Source organism: Pinus tabuliformis, chromosome J (assembly GCF_031772625.1).
Source record: "Pinus tabuliformis cultivar Carrire ecotype Pingquan chromosome J, CPIR1, whole genome shotgun sequence".
NCBI lineage: Eukaryota > Viridiplantae > Streptophyta > Pinopsida > Pinales > Pinaceae > Pinus > Pinus tabuliformis.
The window spans coordinates 40137752-40151379 of record NC_142295.1 but is presented as its reverse complement, the minus strand read 5'-3'; the positions used below and the strand labels follow the sequence as shown (position 1 = coordinate 40151379).

Sequence of the window (13628 nt, the reverse complement as noted above, 5' to 3'; positions counted from 1 at the left end):
AACCACACTTGTTGGTTCAAAACACGTTGGCCAAAAATTTCTCTTATGTGATTTCTACCGAAAGAGTTTGCTTAATTCATTATAGATCACATAAGCCTCAATAAAAAAAAGGGTTATTGAATCATTTAACTATGGATCATCATTAAGCTAATAAGCATGAAGAGAAATTTTATCTTTCTTGGGAAATAAACATTATGATAAATTTATTACAAATGCACAACCTCTGTATGACATAGTCATCTTGCCTGCTCTACTTTCTCTTAAGCATATAAGAGCAAAGAAAAAGGACAAAGCAAAGTTTGATGGACCACTTGAACCTAAAGGGAAACATATATTGATAGCTAAGTGCTAATTGCTTATATACTCACTATGTTGAGTTGGTTTTTTAACAAGAGAATTTTTTTTAAGGTAGTTCACGTTGTGGTTGAAACAAATAATGCTCTCATAAGGTAATATGGCTTGAAGGTAAAAGAAATAAAGATTTTTATAGAACAAAAATATAAACAAACTATAGAACATCAAAATAAATCACCAAAACACCATAATAAACCACCATAAGCATTATAAAATTGCATAGGAAAGGGCAGGATCTTCTCATTTGGAAAGAAAATGAGAAATGTATCTGAAAAATATTGAAACAAAAACAATCAACTCTCAAAACTTAAAACATTGACTTTCTTCCAATGCCATTCATTTATTGGATGCAATATTTGGAAAAAGTAAAAGCACATAGTTTTCAATTTTCCTAGAATCATGTCATAAATGAACCATGTCGACTAACCATGTAGTATCAATCGATAACTCAAGATTATGGATGGAATCCATTGAGTTGTAAAAGTCTCTTACTTATGGAATTTCCTTTGCAACATGTGGTGAAATTGCTAGTAATAACCATGTAGGATCCATAATTTAGCAAAATATTTTGATTGTATATATACAAAAATCCATCAATGAAACCATTTTTTACAACAAAACCAATAAAATTATTGTTAACAAAAAACTCCACCAATCATTCAACTTCAATTACGTCAATTAAGTCTTAATGAACTTCAATTAATTGTACCACGACATAGTTAACGGTTCATATATATAACAGTTCATGTATATTCTTTTTATTTGTTTGATAACTTTTGAGGGTTATTTCACCAAGGATTCACATTATTCGAAAACATAAAAATACCACCAACAAATGATATTAAAGTACCACCAATAAATGACATTTCTTTGCACAGACTCAATTTCCTTTGTTGCTCAACTTATTTATCACAATATTTTTTGTTTCTCTTTTATTTATACACTGACCCATCTAATTATATCAAGTAATTATAATTTATTATGTTTATTTAACCTTGGTATTGTGTTTAATTTATGGAGCGATTTCATGAGGCTATGGTCATCTATTAATAAATCATTGTCGAGATTTGACTAAAATGTAATTGAATTAAATAAGAATCATAATAAACCTAGTATAAATATAGGGTTCAACTCCATGCACTTTCACACTTGTACCAAAAATCGATGAGTTGGGTCAAAACAACCTCTATCATGTAAGAAATCAATCATTTCCAGGAAGGCATATCACCCACCCACTTTCATGATGGGCACAACTTAGCATGCTGGGATTCTATTTTAGATCAAGATTGTATGGTGAAAATAACATAGCCTAACTTAATGTGTACATGCTCGTAAGTCAACAACATGGTGGCTCCAACCAATGTCACTTCTGGTTTCACCAATGGGGTAATACTTATTTTCTTCTCCTTCCTCTCGACTTCAGATTGCATATTCATAGCCCCCCACACACACATTGAAATGATTTATGTCAACCACTGTGAATGCCTTCTCAAGACATGGAAAATATGACATATCATTAAACAAATATTTCCTTGATAAGTCAATGGAGTATTCTAGTGCATGAATTATAACATTACACAGTCCGAGCTTTTCAAGAAAATAAAACTTCAATCATGTCAAAACAACATTCAACAATAGGTCGAACAAATAATTAGGAAATTTCCCCTTCTCTTTCTTTTGGTAGTTAAAACAACATCAAACTTTTTACTTCTGTTGATTTCACTGCACATAGAAATCATATGCTATTAACCTGCCATAATATTCTCCAATGGACATCTTCAAACCTCAGCAGTCTCAAAATTGTAAGATAATTATGGGAATCTATAAATGCACATTGCAAACTACCAAGCACTAAACAATATCGCTACAGTGCCAACCTAGAACACAAAATGTGGGCACTAAATAGGATGCAGTCTCAAATGGACCACAAAGAATAGTTTTTTTTTTTTTTTCTCGGCAAAGACTAATATCTATTAACTTAAAATAAAAATATTTTTACAAGTAAGCGAGGCCTCAGAAGAATCATGAGGCCTCTGTACACAGCAAGTTCGCCTCAGAATGGAAGGATTCTGAGCACAGGTGCTACAAAAAACTTCATAACAGAAAAACATGTCAGATAAGGACCAGTAGATAAGAGAGATTGTGCATGAGAGCATAGAAGCGAGTAGCCATTGCAAGTCTGTCTGTAAAACATTGCCCCTGCCCTGGAACTGAGCAAAAACTTCAAGCTGACGGAATTGAGCCATGTGTGTTATCAATGAAACCTGGAAACAGTCGTCTGCTTGACAGACAAAAAGCAAAATGAACCAGAACAGTGCCGCGTGGCCTTAGTCTTCCTTGCCCCCGCCAGAAGTCTTCTCTTCTGCTGGACGGTCACTAGCCAAACACAGAACTTCATTGCCGACCTTATCGTCCTCAGGGATCGAAATTGGGCGATTAGAGTCATTCAGAGCTTCATCCCCCTCAGCAGGGAAAATATCTACATGGGGCAGAGTAATTCTCGGGCTGTCAATATGGCCTGGCTGATCCACCAGAGCTTTCTCCGGGCTACCCATGGTCAACTGCTGCTCGCTGCTCTGAGAGGGTTCCGGAGCGATACATGCCAGAGGATGAATCTGGTTTTCTTCTTCGGAGAGAATTAAGGTGATATGGGCAGAGATCAGAGGTCTATTGAGGTTGCTCTGGAATTTAAAATGGGTGGTCTGAAAAGCACTGTTTGGGATAGGCCTACGAACAGAGCTAGAGGGTTGCACATTCGCCTGAGAAGGAGGGAGATTAGCAGGTGAGTGATCAGGGTTATCAGAGCTACTGGCAGAAGGCCGAGAGCCATCACCGAGATTTCCTCTGGGTCTCTTCCTGCCCCCTTGTCGGACCATATTGAAGAGCAAAAGAAGGGCTACGGAAACAACAGAAACAACAGAGAGAGCAATTGAAAAACAAAATGCGTGAGCCAGAGAAGGATGAGTGAGCTGCTTACCCCTGAGACGTGCCTGAAACCTGCGAGGCGCGCCTCTGAGAAAGAGGACCCTCTTACTTCCCGGAGTTTTCGCGGACCAGAACTCAGAGCCAGAATAATTGAAACACACCATGAGAGGGAAGAGCCGGGTGGTAATGAATATAACCATCCTTGCCATGCTTCGAACCAAGTAAACCATAAATGCGCAGACACCACCGTTTCCGTCGAACTGCTGATCATCCATTTTACTTAAGGTGAAGGTCTGGGGAGCCCCGCTGCTCTGCAGCATGCAGTACGCGGTATTAACAGTTGGCATCAGAGCCATTTATGACAGCAATAACACCCGCATCCGGGGGACCACAGAGAATAGTTAAGTCCGTAGTCCATGGTTTATGGAAAACGATTATGAAGTAATCCTCACGAATCCTTTCATGGTTTCAAATCCAGAGATAAACCTATCTTAGCATTGGTATCAAGAGCCTTGTTGTCTACTTCCCCTCAAAGAGTTATCAAAGACTCCTCCATTCATGCTAGAAAAGCGCAACAAATTTCTGTGGTTATTCAAGCATGCCTTTACAGTTGTAAAGCAATCGAAAGCATGTTGAGTACCCATGGTGAAAGTATTCTCATTCCTTGAAATGTTATGGGCAATCTCGGCTCCAACTGCAACCTTTGTCAGAGGGCTCACAGTGTGCAAGTAAGATGCCTTCAACGTATCACCTCTGGCTGTTAAATTCAAAGAAGAAATGATATCTGATTGCACAAACTTTAGGCCGGTCGTGTATTTCATAAATTTGCCTGATGCAGTATCAGAATAAAACTTCCCCAAAGAGAAATAATTTCATTCCCTATCACTACAAAAGTCTCCACAATAGGAGTTGTTGTTAATCCTATGCTTGTATTGATCCCTACATAATCATGAAGGTATTGAAGCTCAACCTTGCTAGATCTCGAGTCTGGAATAGTGAAGCTAAGAATAGCTCTCAATCATGCTGTGGGTTCATCTATTGTCACCGTTGCAAATAAATTGGAGCTTCTGTCCACTTTAATATCAGTTGTAGCATTTTTATTCTTCAACTCTGTGATGAGATCCCTAAGAAAAATATTCAAACAATTGAAATGACCATAAGTTTGTAGCTACTTTAGGAAGCAGGCAACAACAACTCCTTCACAGTGACCTACCTTGCCCCCATTAACGATGCAATGGCCAGTCAGCTTCATGTAGTTGGAGAGTGTGGAGTTTGTCTGGTCCACTAGCGTGCCGACCTTGACGGGGATGATCAATGACCTCACAGTTCAGGCAAAAGGAAGGTAGGTAATTGAAATAAAGGAATCGACTAACAATTCAGCAGTTGACCGTTAGGTGGTTGATAGTTCAGGTAGATTCGGTGGTGAAATTCAACGAGTGAAATATGTCATGATCTGGCTTGTGATGTTTAGAGGTCTGTCTCTTTATGGATCTATGATGCTGTATCTGTCCTCGATGTTTCTATCGTGGCTGCTCCATGAACCACCTTTTTGTATCTTCTAAAGTTTTTATATTGTCTCAATATAATACAATGATGCTTTTCCTCTCTGAAAAAAAAGGTGCCCAACTGTGTAGAGTGACAGGCTAAGGGAGTTATTCCCAGAAGATATGCCTTACGACATAATTAAATTATAAACATAAAAGTTGTAACTTATTAATTTACGTACTTTTTAAATTAATTAATTGAAATGATGGAGAATTTAGATTTATCTTATTATTTTTTATAATTAAAAAAATTGAAAATAAAATATTACAAGTTAATAAATTATAAAATTAACATACAAAAACATATAACAAGGATAAAATGAGGATTTAATGTGTAAATATTAACATATCTTATTCAATTAATTAAGATATATTTTTATATATCTTTCTAATAATATAGGTAAAGTTGTCTCTTTTGAATATTGGTGATACCAATTAATTCACTAATTGATATAATATATCATAATTATATTAGTTTAAAAAATAAATTATATATGGAAATGAAATGGGAAAAATTGTTGAAAAATGGAGATAGTGTAACTACTATGATAGATGACAATGATGTTAATTAATATCTATTAATATTTATATAGTTTATTGAACCTTAAGCAGGTAAGAGAATAATGAGAATTTTTAACATTTTATTTCTACGCTAAAAAAGAAGTCATAAAAGTGTTCTTGGATCATCATATTTTTGTTGACTTAAAAAGTCAAGAAGGTTGGTAGTGTGACAAATATTTTGAAAATTAGAATGAATGTGAGTATAAGCTGGACAATCTAAGAGAAAGTGATTTTCATTTTCAACCCTTTTAGTATCACACAAGTGACAAACTCTTCCATCCAATACCATTTTGGGAGTTGAACAATGTTGAATTTCACTATGAAGCTCCTTGGTATTAGTTCTTATTTTAGTAATGTTCAGTTTCTTCTTAACACTAGTCAATACAAATATATTTTTTTGGTTTTTGACGTTGGGATTGATCATCTTCTTATAATATCTTAGTTTCCTTTTTCCTTCTAACTCTCTTTATTGCCCCACGATTTATTTTTAAATTTGGAATAATAATATTTTTATATTATCCTCATGCTACAAGATTATCTCCTAATTTATCCCCCAATGGTCCAACCAAGACAATCATCCTTATGAAATCCTCACTTGAGCTGAAGGTGGGGGTTTTTACCAGAGTTAGAAGCAATTTTAGGACATCCATTGGCTTCCATGTTGTATAAATTCTTCTTATACATAAGATATCTAGTCATAGACATGTCTTCAAGGGCAGAAAGGATGGCTTCAATCAAGATGAAAGTGTATGGAGTATTTCATTTATTCTTGAGGTTATAGGTTGATTTTATTTGGATTTATTCAATATTCCATTATGAATCTCTAGATATATTGTAGCCCCAAACCTCAAAACCATATAAAATGATAGGAGTGACAAGAATATTGAAGAGGAGTTTTCTTTTATCCCATATCCAAAGATTTGTTGACTTACAATTAATTTCAAGCTCATAGTAAGCTTTCTGTCCTCCATTTATCCTTTTATCAATGCTATAATTCTAATTGAGCTTATGATGAATGTCGATTCGTAGACATTTGTATGAGGAAACTTCCTCCAAGTAGTTATTGTCATAGATGAAAGCGTCATATGTGATCTTTTAGGATTTAATTATCATGAATTTAATTTCTTAGATATTAACAGCGATACCCATCTTAAAGCAAAATCTTGCAGGATTCTTAGTTTTTTTCCAAGATCATAATGGCTCCTTGCCAAGGGAACAATGTTGTCAACATAAAGGATAATATTTATGATTATACCAATGATTGTGGTGCCAACACAACCTTCATCTTCCAAACACTCTTCTACCTTATCAATATATAACCTAAAAAGGGTAGGGGATAAGAGACACCCTTGTTTGACTCCAATATTACATTTAGTTTCTTCTCACCAAACCTTAGTGGTCATAATATTGGTAATAAAATTCTCATACAACCTTGTCACAACAACCCTAAACTTGATAGGAAGCATTATCTCTTCAAGTCTCTTCCATAGCTTTGTCCTAGGAATGGTGTCAAAAGTTTTTCTAAAGTCAACAAAACAATAGAAGAAATCAATTTTATTATTGTAGAATTCCTTGCTAATGATCTCGAGAGTAACAAGTCGGACCACATTTGAATGATATTTCCTAAACCCAACTCAGCCTTCAGCTCAGTTACCATGCTTTCAAACCAAAAGGTAATCCTATTTTCTAAAGTAAGTCCATACATATTGGCTAAAATGTGGCTAATCATAATCACTTTGTGATTAGAGAGTCATTTTATCCCTACATTTGAAGATAGGCACAATAAGGCTCTATATCCAAAGTTCAGAGAAGCCTTGCTTCATTACTAAATTAAGGAAATTGGTATGTGAGGGATGAGGAAAGGCCTTCCCTTTTTAAAAATTTCAGCTTGCTAGCCTTCAATATCATTAATTTCTAATTATCGAGTTGCTTAACCCCAAACTCATTGTCTTCTAAAGAAAAGATATCATCCTCCGTAGGGGCATTCAAAATGGTGTCCATGGTGTTAGGGGATTCATAAAGGACTTAAAGTTATATATTCTAGTTCTTAAAGGGAATCAAATTGTTTTCTTTAGCTTTTATAAATTATAATTATCCTCCAAAACTTTCTAGGATCAAATTTATAAAGGTGTAGTAGTTAGTCTTTAGTTTTACAAATTAGGCTCTCCCTTTCTTTAAATGGAAATGGTGAAAATATAAAGAAGTGAGACATGTGCCCCATGGGCTACTAGAGAACACAAATTCTCTATGTTCTTCCCTCTCTCTATCCACTATTAGTTATTTTTCTCTTCTATAGAACAAAATGCACTAGAATAGAATCAAAATAATTTTCCTCCTAGTGGCTTGGTTATAACATAGTCTAATAGCCCACTGTTGGTTAAATTTGTTCGATTCTACCCTAAACATGAGCTACAGCTTGACCCTTCTAGAGTATTCTTCATAATGTTCATGTGAATAGCCCCTTTTCCATGAATAATGGGGGATGAAGTGGCATCCCCTTGAATTAGGGTGGTGAAACATGATAGGTCAACTTTTGTGTGGCATAACTTTTGTGTTTGAACTCCAATAGACATTATTCTGCACCATTGTAAATTTATTATAGTGTAGAATAGTGTGTGGGGTTTACATTCTTAGGTACCAAAGTTTTACTCCCTAAAAATGTTGGTTAAGGCCTTAAACTTTCTGGAGAGCTTATGGCCCTCATTCTCCAAACTAGGTCCACTGCTAAAAATTGGTCTTGTAAGATCATTTCTTTTAATTTTCCACCCTAAAAGCATTAAGATGGATGAAAAATATATAATGATCCAATATGTATGATACCTCATCATGTTTTTAGGTTTTGGTCTCCCGAAATATTTTATTTAATGAGTTAAGGAAATATTTCCTCTACCTTATCCGTAGAGTACCATTTATCCATGCCAAGAAATTGTCCTTTCAAACCAAACTACCAAAGGAATTGCTACCCCTGACTTGTATTTTGGACCTCTCCTACAAAAATATATCCCCCTTCAACTCTTCTTGAGCATATGGTTCTAAGTCCTCTATATAAAGTAATACCTACTCCTCTTCCTCACCCAACATGGGATGCCCATAGAGTTACATATTTTCCACATTCACCATTGAGTAAATGTGCATGTAGAAGGGTTGAAAGAGTCTATATATGTTATTTCCAACATTTTCTAGTATCTCAAAAGGACCATATCACAGAGCCTTGATTTTATTACTAAGACCCTATAGCCTCTCCTTGTTAAACTATAACCATACTCTATCCACGAGTGACTCTATCTCCCACCAAGTTGAATAATTTCTTTGTTTTGCATTGATCATGCCTATCCTTTTACTTTTCCTTTGAATTATTCAACGTCTCTTATACTTGTAGATGGATCTACCTAATATCTATAAAAAAAAATCTACCCTTAAAGCATCCCTTGTGAGATCATCCCTCACTCCTCCTTTTGTTAGGTAAACTTGACTTGGTGAAAGAGTGAAATTTATTTGATCAACAATGTTGGTTTTGGGGACATGGTTTTGGATTCCCATGGATTTCATGTAATAAAGCATTTAAAAGGCTTGTGAATACTTCTTTGTAATGTGTCAGGGATGTGAGTGGTGAAGGCTTACTTGGCCAACTTAGGCAGCCTTCTTTGTAATGTGTCAGGGATGTGAGAAGTGCAGGCTCACTTTGTCAGCTTAGGAATACTTCTTTGTAATATGTCAGGGATGTGAGAAATGAAGGCTCAGTTGGCCAACTTGGCCAATTTTTGGCCAAGGGAATAATAGAATATTCTATTAACTGGTTTTTTCCCTAGATTGGATTTTTCTAGAACACATTTTGTGTTTATGTGTGTTTTTTTGTTGCTAGTAAATTTATCTTTCTTAGTTAATTATTTCAATAAGTTTTAACATGGTATCAAAGACATGGGGTGAGGTCAAAATGGAGAGAGAATCTTGATGGGTTTTGATCAATAAGTGTGAGAATGACAAAAGCCATGGATATGTGCAAGGAGGTGTATAAGAAACCCATCCAAAGCCTCCTATTGAGACTATATTTATGTCAAGGACACACACAAAGTGTTTGATGAAATGCTTCGATGAGATCATTTATCATGGTTCTTTACTTCAGATTGTAGATTTTCGGTGGTGAAATGGGTGACCTATAGAAGAGAAAGATGTTGGCTATATATTATAAATAACAACAACAACAAATAAATAAATAATTATTATGATGGAGTTGAAATTTTTTACATGTAAATGGGCATACTACTTGTAAGACCTGGTAAGGCATGTGTACCCATGGGAAATTACAAGTAACATTTGGAGTTAGATCTAGGTGATGGGGGGGCAAGCTAAATCACTAGATACCCTAGATAAAAACATTAAGTTGGATAGGACTTGGAGGTGAGTGGTGTTGGTTCACTTGGAAAATTTGGCTAGATTTGTTCAAGGGAAACCCATGTCAAGTTTTAAGGGGGTATTGTTAAGTAAACTTGTCTTAATGAAAGAGTCAATGTTACTTGGTCAACAATGGTAGTTTTAGTTTCCCATGGATTTGTTCCCATGGATTGCATGTAATGAATATTTTAAAAAGAATGGGAAGACTTCTTTATAATGTTCCAGGAATATGAGTAGTGAAGGCTCACTTGGTCAACTTAGCTAGGATTTGGTCAAGGGTCTAATAAAATATTTTGTTAGCTAGTCTTTTCCCAGATAGCGGATTTTCCAAGATAAAAATTATGTTTATGTGTGTTTTGTCATTGTTAGTAAATTTATCTTTATCAATTAATTTATCTTGATAATTTTTAATGCTTGTTGTCCATATGAAATATTCAAAGGTGAAGATGGAAAATATCCAAAACAAGTTTCAAATGGGGACTTATGAGTAGAAGTGTGGACTACTCTGCTATAAGAGTGTTGTATATATACCATATTTTCATCCCAAATCTTTGGATGCTTATGATTGTAACCACTCAAAAGTTGTACCAAAGTCCTATTGGCTACTTATTGTTTCCCATCTGCCTGTCAATGGAATGTTGTATACGTCTTCAACTTTGTGTCCATATTATCTCACAATGTAGTACAAAATGCATTGAGAGATCTTCTACCCTTATCTAGAATGATGCTCCTTGGTATCTAAAGTGCACCTAGACTTGCCCAAAGAACAAATTTGTTGCTTCTTACTCACTAATGATATTTTTACAAGGCATGAAAATACACTTCTTGTTGAACATGAAAATACCATGAACATGTAATCATGTCCCTTCCCAATTTTTAGTAAACCTACCACAAATTACATATAAATTCTATCCCAAGGACAAGTAGGCATACGTAACAAAGAGTATAAACTTTGCTTTCTATTACTAAGATTGCTAGTACAATAAAACATACATGCTCTTATGAACCTAGCTATGTCTCTTACATCAGGGGAAAATATACATAGCTATGTAAGTTGGCCATTATCTTCCCTACACCAAAATGTCTTGCAACCTTGGGGTTCTGGGCCTCTCTAATTAGTTGTAGTCATGCACCTTTAGGGACACATAACTTGTCCAACCTATAAAGTAACCCATTCTAGAGATGATATTCAATTGTTCTATCTCCATTGTTTACATGGCTCTAGTTTTTCAACCACTGAAACACCTCCTGGAATCCTTATCCTCTATATATGCCTCTTTGTAAGAATAATGGGTGAAAGGCTCCATGTGCATTAGAGTTTCCAAAGTTTTGATCTTTAATGTGGGTGGCCTTGAAATCATTTCCACCAAATTGTTTGTGTTTCCTTTCTTGTTCTTGATCACTAAATGAAACTTCTATAAAAACACCATCAACTTGTAATGCCTACTTTGTTGTAACCTACTCTGGGCTTACTTGTACTATAGAAATTGGTGATCTGTGTGGATGACTATCTCCATTCCCATTAGATAATGTTTCCATTTTTTGACCTCTTATACCAAGGCATATAATTCCTTTTCATAGGTAGGTTTGTTGATAATTTCCCCATGAAACACTTTAGAATAGTAGCATATAGGCCTTCCTCCTTGCACCAAGATCACTCCCATAGAATAACTACTTGCATATATCTCCACTTCAAATGGCTGTTACAAGTTTGGTAATACAAGAACCAATGCTTGGCTGATTTTCTACTTTAACTCCTCAAAAGTCTTCTATTGATCCTTTCTCACTAGAAAATATTTCCACTTGCTATTAGGGTATGGAGTGGTGCTGTTAGTTTTGAAAATTAGGCTATGAATTTCCTTAGGTATTTTTTTATCCCAATGAAACTATTGACCCTAGAAACATTGGTAGTCACCAACCACTTCATTATGGCCTCCATCTTGGCGGGATCTATCTTTAGCTCTCCTCCACCAATCACATATCCTAAATACACTTAAATTTTTTATGCAAGCTCACATTCTTGAGATTTACCAACAATTTATTCTTCTTTGATGTGACTAGAAACTTCATCAAATGTGAGATGTGATCCTCCTAGGTAGCAATATATAAATATACATCATCCAAATAAACAATAACAAATGAATCTAGAAAAGGGTTGCAACATGTGATTCATTAAGCTAATGAATGTAGTTGGTGCACTGCATAGACCAAATGGCATGAATAGTCATTAAAACAAACCTTGGATGGTTTTGAAGGTGGTTTTACAAGTATCTTCTTCTCTGACTCAAACATGGTGATACCCTCATTTTTAGTTCAACTTGGTAAGATATTTTTCCTTTTGCAACTAGTCCAACAAATCATCTATCCTTGGTGAGTACCTATTCTTGAGTTTAATTTTTTTAACACCTTATAATGAATGCAAATTTACCAAGTCCCATCCTTCTTTGGTATATTTATTATGGGTGACCCATATGGTGAGGTAGTTGGTCGAATAATGCCCTACTCCAACACCTATTACAACTACTTCTTCACCTTGTTTTCTTCTATAATTGACTACGTTCACATCCCAATGTTTGGTAATAGAGAGTTTGATAACAATTGAATCTCATATTCCACTTCCCTCTTAGGTGGTAGCCCTTTAGGCTCTTTGAACACTCTCTTGTATTCCTATGTCAACTCTTCTAGCTATTGTCTTTGTTCATTAATGCACCGCTTCATGGATGCTTTTGGTCTCATTGACTCTTATACAGATTGATTTTCTCTTAAAAATAGTAAAACATAACTCATACTAGAACTGATCAGTTTCTTGGCTTGGTTGGTACTTATCAGTGAATTTTAGACTTTCCCTTGTGCATGTTGATGGTAAAGGATTTTTCGTCCTTAATGAGGTGGTATTGGTTTACTATTCACATCAATATTACATCATGCATGTACATATAGGGACTCCCAAACACCACTCCACATAGATCAAGTGGAACTACATCCAATTATACTTCATCAATAAAATCAACTCTAATGGAAAAATTTACTTTACACTATTTCGTCACTTTGATTTTTTCATCCTTATTTACCCATCCCAATGGATATGGTCTTGGATGATATCAAACCTCCAATCTTAGTTTCTTGACTAGTTCCATTGCATTAAGATTCACCTGTGATCCTGAGTCAAATAGGGCATCAATTTTTGTCTTCTTGGCCTGTATTTTTATATGAAATAGTTTGGTCATCTCTTTCTCTTCATGTTGTTGAAGGATACTTCTATTCACCTCCTTCTGCATTGATGTGCATATAATATTGTCATCCACATTCGAGCTACTTTCCACATGATTACTCAAATCTATGTCCATAATATTTTTCTTTTTCCCATTCATCTTTTGGCTCTTCGATTTGAATTCTGGATGTAGTTTCCAAAACTTCATGTCTATGTGACCATCAATGTTACAATGGTTGTTGGGATATTTGTACTAATGTGTTGTGTTTGTGGTCTTATTTTCCTTCCCACCTTATCATTTATTCTTCCCTTCTTTGGAATCTTCTTGGTATTCCTTTTTATTTAAACTACTCAACTACCCTTTATTTTGGCCTATGTTTTCCAGGTATCGTGCAAGTAAATAAGCCTCATCCACCGTTCTAGGTTTGAATAACATCACTTGCTTTCACAAATGGATGTTTAAACACCCAATATACTTAAGGAGTACGTCTAGGTTCTTGGGAGAGATACCAAACATTAATTTTATCTTCTTGAGTTTTGTGGTGTACTCTTATACACTTTACCCCTATCTCTACCTAAAAAAATCCATTAGATCTGCTAGTCCTCTACATACATGATATGATAGAATTGTGAAATTATGA

The 13628-nt window shown here is 35.2% G+C and overlaps 1 pseudogene; it reads right to left on the bottom strand.

Annotated features, from left to right (window-relative positions):
- Nucleotides 1-3739: 3739 nt before the first annotated feature.
- The window catches only part of LOC149225361 (mitochondrial outer membrane protein porin of 36 kDa pseudogene), a 52629-nt pseudogene continuing 42740 nt past the window's right edge, over nt 3740-13628 (bottom strand).